Source organism: Schistocerca serialis, chromosome 7, assembly GCF_023864345.2.
Source record: "Schistocerca serialis cubense isolate TAMUIC-IGC-003099 chromosome 7, iqSchSeri2.2, whole genome shotgun sequence".
Classification (NCBI taxonomy): domain Eukaryota; kingdom Metazoa; phylum Arthropoda; class Insecta; order Orthoptera; family Acrididae; genus Schistocerca; species Schistocerca serialis.
Genome location: NC_064644.1, coordinates 244,371,490 through 244,384,163, shown reverse-complemented (window position 1 = coordinate 244,384,163; position 12,674 = coordinate 244,371,490). Strand labels below are relative to the sequence as shown.

At 44.2% G+C, this 12,674-nt stretch overlaps 1 protein-coding gene across 1 annotated transcript in view; it reads right to left on the bottom strand.

Annotated features, from left to right (window-relative positions):
- LOC126412327 (leucine-rich repeat-containing protein 24-like) overlaps positions 1-12,674 on the bottom strand; it is a 960,970-nt gene that overhangs the window by 654,564 nt on the left and 293,732 nt on the right. The window contains exon 2 of the mRNA XM_050081849.1: positions 4,204-4,250. The gene's annotated coding sequence lies outside the window, so the exon portion shown is untranslated. The remainder of the gene's footprint in view (positions 1-4,203; positions 4,251-12,674) is intronic.

Here is a 12,674-nt window from a genome sequence, read left to right as displayed (position 1 = left end):
CTTTTTCTTAATGTTAAGAAATCGTACAACTGAGGTGGGATCTGGGCGCCAGCCCGGTATACACCTAGTGCGGGGATCTGGGCACCAGCCCGGTATTCACCTAGTGCTATATGGGAAACCGCCTAAACACCACATTCAGACTGGCTGACACACTGACCCTCGTCTTTCATGTATCGGGCGGATTCGATCTACGGCCGGCGCATCTCCGTATACCGCAAACAGCCCTTTAACACGCACAGCTATACCGGCGGGTAATAATTAATGCGAAAATACTGGAAACAGGGCTTTTGTTGCCCCTAGAGGCCGTAAGTTCGGTAACGTCCAACTGGAACCGGCTGCTCGTTTTACCCTTTTAGTGGTTATTTAGATCCCAAACACCTCGTTGCGGCAGCAGTGACGACGAATGCTTTTGTGGGTGTCTGAAAACAGAGAAAATCCGGCTAGCAGAATATTACCAGACTTTCAAGATACTGTAAATTCGTGTAGTAGAAGTTTTCTTGAAAATATTAGTCCAGAAGGAACTTTGGCAACATGGTGACTATTGAAACTTCCTGGCAGATTAAAACTGTGTGCCCGACCGAGACTCGAACTCGGGACCTTTGCCTTTCGCGGGCAAGTGCTCTACCATCTGAGCTACCGAAGCACGACTCACGGCCGGTACTCACAGCTTTACTTCTGCCAGTATCTCGTCTCCTACCTTCCAAACTTTACAGAAGCTCTTCTGCGAACCATGCAGAACTAGCACTCCTGAAAGAAAGGATATAGCGGAGACATGGCTTAGCCACAGCCTGGGGGATGTTTCCAGAATGAGATTTTCACTCTGCAGCGGAGTGTGCGCTGATATGAAACTTCCTGGCAGATTAAAACTGTGTGCCCGACCGAGACTCGAACTCGGGACCTTTGCCTTTCGCGGGCAAGTGCTCTACCATCTGAGCTACCGAAGCACGACTCACGCCCGGTACTCACAGCTTTACTTCTGCCAGTATCTCGTCTCCTACCTTCCAAACTTTACAGAAGCTCTTCTGCGAACCATGCAGAACTAGCACTCCTGAAAGAAAGGATATAGCGGAGACATGGCTTAGCCACAGCCTGGGGGATGTTTCCAGAATGAGATTTTCACTCTGCAGCGGAGTGTGCGCTGATATGAAACGTCCTGGCAGATTAAAACTGTGTGCCCGACCGAGACTCGAACTCGGGACCTTTGCCTTTCGCGGGCAAGTGCTCTACCATCTGAGCTACCGAAGCACGACTCACGCCCGGTACTCACAGCTTTACTTCTGCCAGTATCTCGTCTCCTACCTTCCAAACTTTACAGAAGCTCTTCTGCGAACCATGCAGAACTAGCACTCCTGAAAGAAAGGATATAGCGGAGACATGGCTTAGCCACAGCCTGGGGGATGTTTCCAGAATGAGATTTTCACTCTGCAGCGGAGTGTGCGCTGATATGAAACTTCCTGGCAGATTAAAACTGTGTGCCCGACCGAGACTCGAACTCGGGACCTTTGCCTTTCGCGGGCAAGTGCTCTACCATCTGAGCTACCGAAGCACGACTCACGCCCGGTACTCACAGCTTTACTTCTGCCAGTATCTCGTCTCCTACCTTCCAAACTTTACAGAAGCTCTTCTGCGAACCATGCAGAACTAGCACTCCTGAAAGAAAGGATATAGCGGAGACATGGCTTAGCCACAGCCTGGGGGATGTTTCCAGAATGAGATTTTCACTCTGCAGCGGAGTGTGCGCTGATATGAAACTTCCTGGCAGATTAAAACTGTGTGCCCGACCGAGACTCGAACTCGGGACCTTTGCCTTTCGCGGGCAAGTGCTCTACCATCTGAGCTACCGAAGCACGACTCACGCCCGGTACTCACAGCTTTACTTCTGCCAGTATCTCGTCTCCTACCTTCCAAACTTTACAGAAGCTCTTCTGCGAACCATGCAGAACTAGCACTCCTGAAAGAAAGGATATAGCGGAGACATGGCTTAGCCACAGCCTGGGGGATGTTTCCAGAATGAGATTTTCACTCTGCAGCGGAGTGTGCGCTGATATGAAACTTCCTGGCAGATTAAAACTGTGTGCCCGACCGAGACTCGAACTCGGGACCTTTGCCTTTCGCGGGCAAGTGCTCTACCATCTGAGCTACCGAAGCACGACTCACGGCCGGTACTCACAGCTTTACTTCTGCCAGTATCTCGTCTCCTACCTTCCAAACTTTACAGAAGCTCTTCTGCGAACCATGCAGAACTAGCACTCCTGAAAGAAAGGATATAGCGGAGACATGGCTTAGCCACAGCCTGGGGGATGTTTCCAGAATGAGATTTTCACTCTGCAGCGGAGTGTGCGCTGATATGAAACTTCCTGGCAGATTAAAACTGTGTGCCCGACCGAGACTCGAACTCGGGACCTTTGCCTTTCGCGGGCAAGTGCTCTACCATCTGAGCTACCGAAGCACGACTCACGCCCGGTACTCACAGCTTTACTTCTGCCAGTATCTCGTCTCCTACCTTCCAAACTTTACAGAAGCTCTTCTGCGAACCATGCAGAACTAGCACTCCTGAAAGAAAGGATATAGCGGAGACATGGCTTAGCCACAGCCTGGGGGATGTTTCCAGAATGAGATTTTCACTCTGCAGCGGAGTGTGCGCTGATATGAAACTTCCTGGCAGATTAAAACTGTGTGCCCGACCGAGACTCGAACTCGGGACGTTTGCCTTTCGCGGGCAAGTGCTCTACCATCTGAGCTACCGAAGCACGACTCACGCCCGGTACTCACAGCTTTACTTCTGCCAGTATCTCGTCTCCTACTACCATCTGAGCTACCGAAGCACGACTCACGCCCGGTACTCACAGCTTTACTTCTGCCAGTATCTCGTCTCGTCTGGAAACATCCCCCAGGCTGTGGCTAAGCCATGTCTCCGCTATATCCTTTCTTTCAGGAGTGCTAGTTCTGCATGGTTCGCAGAAGAGCTTCTGTAAAGTTTGGAAGGTAGGAGACGAGATACTGGCAGAAGTAAAGCTGTGAGTACCGGGCGTGAGTCGTGCTTCGGTAGCTCAGATGGTAGAGCACTTGCCCGCGAAAGGCAAAGGTCCCGAGTTCGAGTCTCGGTCGGGCACACAGTTTTAATCTGCCAGGAAGTTTCATATCAGCGCACACTCCGCTGCAGAGTGAAAATCTCATTCTGGAAACATCCCCCAGGCTGTGGCTAAGCCATGTCTCCGCTATATCCTTTCTTTCAGGAGTGCTAGTTCTGCATGGTTCGCAGAAGAGCTTCTGTAAAGTTTGGAAGGTAGGAGACGAGATACTGGCAGAAGTAAAGCTGTGAGTACCGGGCGTGAGTCGTGCTTCGGTAGCTCAGATGGTAGAGCACTTGCCCGCGAAAGGCAAAGGTCCCGAGTTCGAGTCTCGGTCGGGCACACAGTTTTAATCTGCCAGGAAGTTTCATATCAGCGCACACTCCGCTGCAGAGTGAAAATCTCATTATGGTGACTATTGATTATCTAGCCTACCTCAAAACAACAGAAATAAACCAGATGGCAGATTATAGTCCCTCTCTTAGATGTTTAGAATATATAAATAGGTATTAATTTGTAAATGAAAATAGGATGTTTAACTTTTTTTTTTTAGATTTTACATTCTGACGTAACAATACACTCGGAATGTTCGGAGGAAACCTTAGTACATCACTTCTCTTATATATATATATATATATATATATATATATATATATATTCAGAGATCTTCCACATTCTTAAAATCTCTTCATTTTGAATATACGGAACGAACAGTCTGTCTCATCTAATCAGTATTCCAAATTTGATGATATTCCCCATGCATGCTGCTCATCGTTATCTTCCGCTTCATTTTGTTCATGTTTGTTCAAAGTGAGGTTATTTAGTAGCTCACATCATCTTTACTTCCACGTTTAAAGAAAGGGCGCTAAGTTGTTCCTTCCTTTAGAATCTCTCATCTATTTCAGAACTCTTTTTGAATTTCTAAAAAATTTTTGACGTGCACGTTATTTTACAACCAAAACATAATACCAAAAAAAAAATCATCAGCTTATTAAAGCGATATTTTGTCTTTTCTTTAAGAAAGAGAAAACTCGGAATATGTAGGTATTATGCGATGTGATGAACTCGCAGTTCAGTTACAGGATGGAGCCATTCCAGGATATCTGTTGTTTACATTTCTATCGATACTCACCTTGGATGTCACCCTCACTGCTCGTGCCTCACTTGGTAGCTATTTTTCTGAAAGAAAATAAAAATGCAATTAGTATCCGAATATAAAATCTACAATGAGATGTAACAAAACCATGAATTTTGGAGTAAAAGTTACAGTTTTTAAAAAACAAAAAAAAATGCACAGCGCAAAGAAAATTAGGGCAGCTGTCTTACGAATATAAACGTGTTTTCCTAGAAGGACGAATTCCTTTTGAGGACATTTCCCAAATCCTATGTACACCGGTATTACTATTTACATAACCGAAAGAGGAGTCACCTTAGTTTGCAAAAGTCTCTTTCTTCATATTTCTTCAACTCCTCTAACTGTTTTATCCTTGCTTTTCTAGAGAAACCTGCACGGGAAATGGCACTAGTGGCACTTCGTTTTCATAGACATGTGGATCCCGAAAATCTATCATATAAACAGAGCTCTTATATATTAATATAAAAATTCTAGTGAACTATATGAACTGGAAAAAACACAAAATTTATGCCCTTGGCTAAGAAATAATCAATTTAACTGTGTAAAGTGCGCAACGGTTTTGCCAAATACACTCTAAGACAAAAACTAACTGGCGTAGAATTGTCTTCAGTGATGAGTCCCCCTTAGAACTGAACCCTGATGGCCACCGAAGACGTGTCTGGCGACGCCCCAGACAGCAGTGGGATGCCGACCTGACTGCCGCCCGCTGTACAGTCCAACAACAAGGAGTGATCGCCTGGGCTTCCATTTCATACCAGGACCCTTTTGGATGTCATCCACGGCACCCTTACAGCCTGGAGTGGCCTAGCGGCTCTAGGCGCTTCAGTTTGGAACCGCGCGACCGCTACGGTCGCAGGTTCGAACCCTGCCTCGGGCATGGGTGTGTGTGATGTCCTTAGGTTAGTTAGGTTTAAGTAGTTCTAAGTTCTAGGGGACTGATGACCTCAGCTGTTAAGTCCCACAGTGCTCAGAGCCATTTGAACCATTTGAACCAACCCTTACAGCACGCCCCGTTATGTTGACTTCATGGCACGGCATCTTTGGCTTACATTTAAGTACGATTGCAGATTTTTTATTGCTTTCCTTCGTCCTTGCCAAACCCCGGCCTGGCCTGCGAGATCGCCAGAAATGTCCACAACTGAGAACGTTTGGAGCATTTTGGGTAGGGCTCTCCAACCAGCTCGGAATTTTGATTATCTCACGCTCCAGTTGGACAAACTTTACCAATATATCCCTCAGGAGGATATCCCACAACTCTTATCGTTCAATGCCAAGAAGATTAATTGCTTGCATAAGGGCCAGAGGTTGACCAGCGCGTTATTGACTTGCACAATTTGTGAAGTCTTTTCTCTTGAATAAATCATCCAATTTTTCTGAAATTGTCTGTCTATAGGTATACTTCACATGTACCGATTTTCGTCCCATTCGGATAATTCGCTCGTGATGGGTCTTTTTTTCCCTAAGTGTGTATTACAGGAAATAGTGTGTTATTTGTTATCTTATCACAATAAATACGATGTCATAAAAAATGTAACACGCTCAAGGATTGTGTTCGGTGGTACCAGTGCACTCAGTGCATACTGAGGTTGGTTGGTTGATTTGGGGGAGGGGACCAAACAGGGACGTCATCGGTCCCATCGGGTTAAGGAAGGATGGGGAAGGAAGTCGTCCGTGCCCTTTCAAAGGAACCATCCCGCCATTTGCCTGAAGCGATTTAGGGAAATCACGGAAAACCTAAATCAGGATGGCCGGACCCGGGTTTCAATAGTCATCCTCCCGAATGCGAGTCCAGTGTGCTAACCGCTGCGCCACCTCGCTCGGTTCATATTCTGGGGTTGTAGTGCTAATGATTGATTTGTCAGGGTCATCGGCGATCAGAGTGCGTTATTGAGGCTTGTCTGCACGCTCTCTGTTGGGACTCCGCAGGCAGTAGTTGAGATGAGTTTAGAGATGAACTGTGCGTGCAGCATTCATTCTGGAGTACAGCCATGTCCCGCTGACTAGTACGCATTGCTGATGAACAACTTCAGCCATTTGGAGGCGGTCGCATTATGGACCTGCTGGAAACTGAATGGACGTATAGGTGTATTGCTGCACATGTTCGTCAAAAAACAACATAGAGATGGTTTGTCCCTGCTTTCAACAGTGGTATGTGGAACATTCCAGTATCTGTAAACCAGGTTCTGGACATCCACCTAATACAAAGGCACATCATGATCGACGCATTGTGAGAGTATCAGTGACCGATCGCAGATCATGCGGGGAAGAAATCTGGACACATGTTGCACCTGATACTGTTCACCAAGTACTCTTGGTTCAAAAATGGTTCAAATGGCTCTGAGCACTATGGGACTTAACTTCTGAGGTCATCAGTCCCCTAGAACTTAGAACTACTTAAACCTAACTAACCTAAGCACATCACACACATCCATGCCCGAGGCAGGATTCGAACCTGCGACCGTAGCGGCCTCGCGGTTCCAGACTGTGCCGCCTAGAACCGCACGGCCACTCCGGACGGCAGTACTCTTGGAAAAGTCTGCTCGCAGCAGGGTAAGATCACGTGTGCGTCTGGGTGTGGGCGGCTATCATTACAAATCGCAGTCACATTTGGTGTTCCTGCAGGGTGCCCGTTACGTTGAACAGGTTGTTGTCCCCGTCCTAGTATGATTTCTTAGACAGAAAGATGTGCTTTTTCAGCAGGGCAATGCACGTTCACATATGGCTTCTGGAGCGCAACTTGCTCTTCGTGGTGGACAACTACCCTCGCCAGCAAGCTCTACCAGATCCCTCACGTGTGGGAAATGGTGAAGTACGAACATACTCATCCTTCAGAGCCTGCAAGAACCATTTCCGAACTGCAACAAAAGGTGCAGAGTGCTTGGTACAGTCTATTGCAGGATGCCATTCGGCACTTTACAATCATTTTCATGCTAGAATACACGTCTGCGTTGCCGCCAGAGGAGAGGACACTGTGTACTGATGCGACTGTTTGGCATTCTTTACTGTGACGTGTGTTTCATCTGATATCAAGGATACGACAAACCATTGTGCATTGTACAACTTGATAACGGCCTTCAGGCCGAATTTGCAATTGTGGAAATAAATAATCTCTACAGTCAATGGTGAAAGTGAAATATTTTAAAAAGTTCTTTATGTCTGTGAACCCCAGCCTTGAGAAGTTAATACACAGAATAATTATATTTAAAAACGTTGGCTCATAAGTGAAGACGATCTCACAAGAGTCCAATTTATGATAGTTACCACTATCCTACGGAAAATGAATTAGTCACATACAAGTTTACATTATTGTAACAGAATTTAAATCTGTGCGTATAAGAACGTTGTTCAGATATTGAAGTGAGAAAGGAGTACTGTTAGTTGTCTCACGACGGAAGGACGGAGGTCTATGGTAAACATTTCAGATCTGCGCACTTTGAACCGCATATAGCGTAACGTAGAGATATACAAAACAACGCGGAGAATAGTTAACTTAGTGTTAGCTATAAAAGGTAAAGCAGCCCTCAACACGAGGGTTTACTTGAACATCGCCGCGGTGAGCCGGTGATAGTGCGGTTGGAGGCCGTATGCCCTCGCCTTCCTCTGACCTTTGAACTGATTTACGCAGTCGGTTGTAATTTACCGTTTAAAGTGAACTTCTATCCTCTGCGGAACTTTGCGTTCTTCACATACGCAGTACAAACGATTGTCAAAAAATGGTTCAAATGGCTCTGAGCACTATGGGACTTAACATCTGTGGTCATCAGTCCCCTAGAACTACTTAAACCTAACTAACCTAAGGACATCACACACATCCATGCCCGATGCAGGATTCTAACCTGCGACCGTAGCAGTCGCGCGGTTCCGGACTGAGCGCCTAGAACCGCTAGACCACCGCGGCCGGCAACGATTGTCAGAGGAGGATTCAGCGGTAAGTGACAGAAAAAAATCCCAGGACCGACCGAGGACTCAACTCCAGACGTTTTGAATTTGCAGTCTTCACAGGCTACAGAGTCACATTATTAGCTGTCGCAGTAGTGAAAATGCCACACATTCCTGGATGAGATACGTTTTAATGTGACAAATGCTTTTTTCCAGGTTAATTAATTTACAATTTGTTGCTCAAACAAAATATTATTCTGAAATTGTGTGTTGGAAATAATTACATTACAGTGTAGTTTTTTTGTTAAATGACATCGTTGCTGTCAGATGATACTTTCACATGCAAGTGTTCGTGTTGTTGAACGGTACTGTTATTTGAAATATGTAATTAACTTCAGACAGCACACATTTCACAGCTATTGTAAATTCATTAGACCGGGTTACAAATTCTGATTTCAGTTCAACTCCAAGGCAAGGCACAACGTAGGAGAGGGTTATAAAAATAATAAATGTTACAGGATGGGATGTACTGCTTAAGAAAATCAATCACCCCGTTACTTCCGTGGAAAACCTAAACACTGATGGCTGCACAGAAATTTGAATTCCGAATCCTCCCGAACGTAAGACTAGAATCTCTTTGTCATTTTGCTCGCTATAAGAAAAAAAAAACAACTAATTTGCTGCGTAATTGATTGTAGGTTAATCTTAAGTTTGGATGAATGCAAGAACAGCAAAACAATAATCGGACAGCCTTCGACCGAGGGAACCATCCATAGGTCGCTCTTTGGCGTAGTTGCGACTCCGCAGCGTAAAGGAAGGCTGAAAATAAAGGTGCCAGCACTCAGTAGTTTACAAGAAAATGACGATAAAAGTTTTGACGCTACTTCATCAGTCCGCTCGTGTGCCATGTATTCAACTGAGTTTATACCGTAGTGGCTAAGAGCGCTGTTTTGGATTTTACCGCCCCGTGCTCAAATCGAATTTTACCTTTTTTTTTAATTTATTTTTCCATAAAATATGTGATGTCAGTATTTTTGTAATGTACTGAAAATTATGATTTTATTAATAGCTGTTATTTTCTCAGCAACTATGGTGTATATTTTACAGTAAACTTCAGTTGTCAGTTTCACTACAGCTTGACTATGTACATAAATGACTCATTTACCGTAAATTATCAGTCTGTGTGTGTAATGATCACATACTATATCTATGTTCTTGGGTAAGTCAGGCATTATGCTCCTGTGAAGAACATATTGACATCTGCTAAAGGAATATTAAGCGTCTGAAGATGACAGATTAATCTTCTGAAACCGGTAAAGCGAAATAAATTTCCTAATGGTGTAACTAACAATTGAATTTTGTTCTGAAACGTCACGAAAAACAATTGAGTTATTGTTAAAAGAAATTAAAATTTTAAATCTTATTAAAATAGGTTTCGTTATCACAAATCTGTTATTATTAACAGTAAGTGAAAATGAAAAACATATAAGTTTTAGTATTTCAACTTTTGTTTTGATTTTTGTATTTTGTTTTCAAGAGATTTCCCTTTTTACGGTGTAATGAGAATCGCGCACTTCTGTAAGTGGCGAATGTAGTTACTCATCTATCGGTGAAAGCATATGCCGCAGAGCTCACAAAGCGGCATATAGTTTGCCGGAACCACTTTTAATGAACAATTTACTTCTTTATCATTCTCAATCACCATTTGTGATGATAAAATTTATTTTAATGAGATTTGAAATGCTTATTTCTCTTGTAAATAATTACATTGCATTTCATTATGTCACAAAAAATATTAATATCACATACTTCCACGAATAAGCCGGCCGGAGTGGCCGAGTGGTTCTAGGCGCTACAATCTGGAAACGCGTGACCCCTACGGTCGCAGGTTCGAATCCTGCCTCGGGCATGGATGTGTGTGATGTCCTTAGGTTAGTTAGGTTTAAGTAGTTCTAAGTTCTAGGGGACTGATGACCACAGCAGTTAAGTCCCATAGTGCTCAGTGCGATTTGATTTTTGAACTTCCACAAATAAATAAATAAATAAATAAATAATATATAAGACTGGATCTGTACATGGGGTCAAACATTCAAAACTGCGCTCTTAGCCACTGAACTACAAATCACTTGGTTTTTTCACTTATTTGCCGATTGATGAAGTGGTGTCGAAACTCTGTCATTTTCTTGGAAATTATTGGGTATTGGCATCCAAGGCAAAATTGGTGCCCTTGATTTCCATCCTTCTTTCGTCTACACAAGCTTCGACTTTGGCAGACAGCGACCTGTAGAGGTCACCCTTGTAAGACGCACAATGTGTGTAAACGTAGGTGGAGTTGTATCTATAAATGTGAGTATTATAAATTCTATGCCGCGTTTTTATGTCTGAATGTAAAGAACAATCCACAAACTACTGTAGTCATTTTTATACGCTTTTTGCTAATAGACAGGCTGATTCACGAGAAAGGTTTATATACACAATTATAATTATAATAATGATGAGTTGTAATACATGTATTGTTATCTGTTCCGTATTTAACTGGCTTTTAGAGTGACATCTCAAGGCAGCTACGACCCGGGTAGCTACAGAGGAGGCGGTACGTGGGAGGAAAAGCAGCAGAGAGCAACAGCTTCAGCAACTCCAGATAGAAGCGAAGCTTGATCAAAATCTCTGCGTCTATACATACAGTATTGTAAATTGAAGTCCCCCGCCGCGTTCTTTTTCTGTATGTGAAGACTAATCTCAGGAAGTACTGTATTTTGATACAGTTTTCACTCATAGATAATCTGATTCACGAGGAAAGTTTGTATCTATAATTTAAAAGTACTTCGTGCAAATTGGTTGAATTATTATGAGTGAAAGACCCTCGCTGTGTTTTTCCGTTTGTTTGTGTTTCAGGAATAACTGCAGGGCTTTTGATAATGTTTTCACTAATACATCTACATCTACATCCATACTCCGCAAGCCACCTGACGGTGTGTTGCGGAGGGTGCCCTGAGTACCTCTATTGGTAATCTATAGGTAGACTGATTAACGAGGAATGTTTGTGTGTATAATTTATTAACGTTACACATGGCTGTAGGTATTTATTGCTACTCGTGCGAAGCCGGGGCGAGCCGCTAATTTTAGGGAAGGAAGACGGTATATTTTTAGTAGTTGGCAGAATCCTACTGGACAATAGGCAGCCACTTAAAAGTAGACCATTCCCACGACTTATTCTTTTCGTCGTTGCTTTTGGTCAACATTCAATAAGTATTCGTAAGCCACCCATCATGTATACAATTTTCTTTTAGTCGAAATCCACCGCACTCGTCTTGATTGATTTGGTTATGGTGTCAGCTACACGATGGATCTTTAATCGTTGATCGCCCTATATGGTTTTGTGAACTTCCTGAATTTTTGCATTTGTGGTTACCATTTTGTTGCGTTCTGCATTTGAATTATCTTAAGAAGTGTATGATCATCTTGAATGCAGTTGTCCGCTTACACAGCAGATCTTTAAAACTGCATTAGCACGAAGGCAGAGTACAACAAACATTGGACGCAAATGATAAGCATTCCAATGCACCTGCGCAAAGCAGGTAGAAATAACGCCATCTACAGTATGTACGTAGGAAAGGGTTACACAGTGAGTTTCTCGTTCAAAAGTTGCATCTGATTGTTTATTGAGTGTGAGAAACATTTCTGAAACGAAGCGGTAGGATCGGGCACATCAAACTGTAGTTTAACGTTCCAGGAAATTGCCGCTCGCGTTGGTTGGAATTCTACAATACCGTGCAGGATTTCAACTGTCCCAAGCGACTAGCGACCGACAGGGCAACAATATCATTCTCTCAGTCGTGCAGGGCCGTTCAGCCACGCCATCTACCTGGGGTCAAGAAATGAGCTGGTTTGCAACAAGAGAGGTCTCCACAGGGACAGATCGACGACGTTTGGAGAACCACAAACTTTCGGCACAGCGATCATTGTTGCGGTTTTCCTCGAAGCGGCAGCAGAGAGAGGGGCATCGACTGGGTGCGCCCAATGACAACATTTCACGCAAGAGTGGTACCGCGTCTTATTTTCAGACGAGTCCCGGTTCCGCGTACAACATGGGGATAGACGCGTCCTTGTGTAGAGGCACCGACGTACAGCAATACGATGGACGTATCCACGTGTAGAGGCAAAGAGGAGAACGAACGTTACCAGACCGCATTCACCACTGTCACATATGCCCAGCACCTGGCGCGATATTACAGGGCGCGATCAGGCACACAACACAATCACCTCTGGCTCGCATAGCCAGTAATTTCGAAATCAGGCGGAGATTTATGAAGTGTCAAGCTACGACAATGATAACAAATAAAGTTTTAATCTCCTTTTGAATACAGAATGGATTTTGATCACGAGCAGGTTACTTGATGGTTTGTTGTAAAATCAAATGGCTCTGAGCACTATGGGACTTAACATCTCAGGTCATCAGTCCCCTAGAACTTAGAACTACTTAAACCTAACTAACCTAAGGACATCACATATATCCATGCCCGAGGCAGGATTCGAACCTGCGACCGTAGCAGTCCCGCGGTTCCGGACTGAAGCGCCTAGAACCGCAC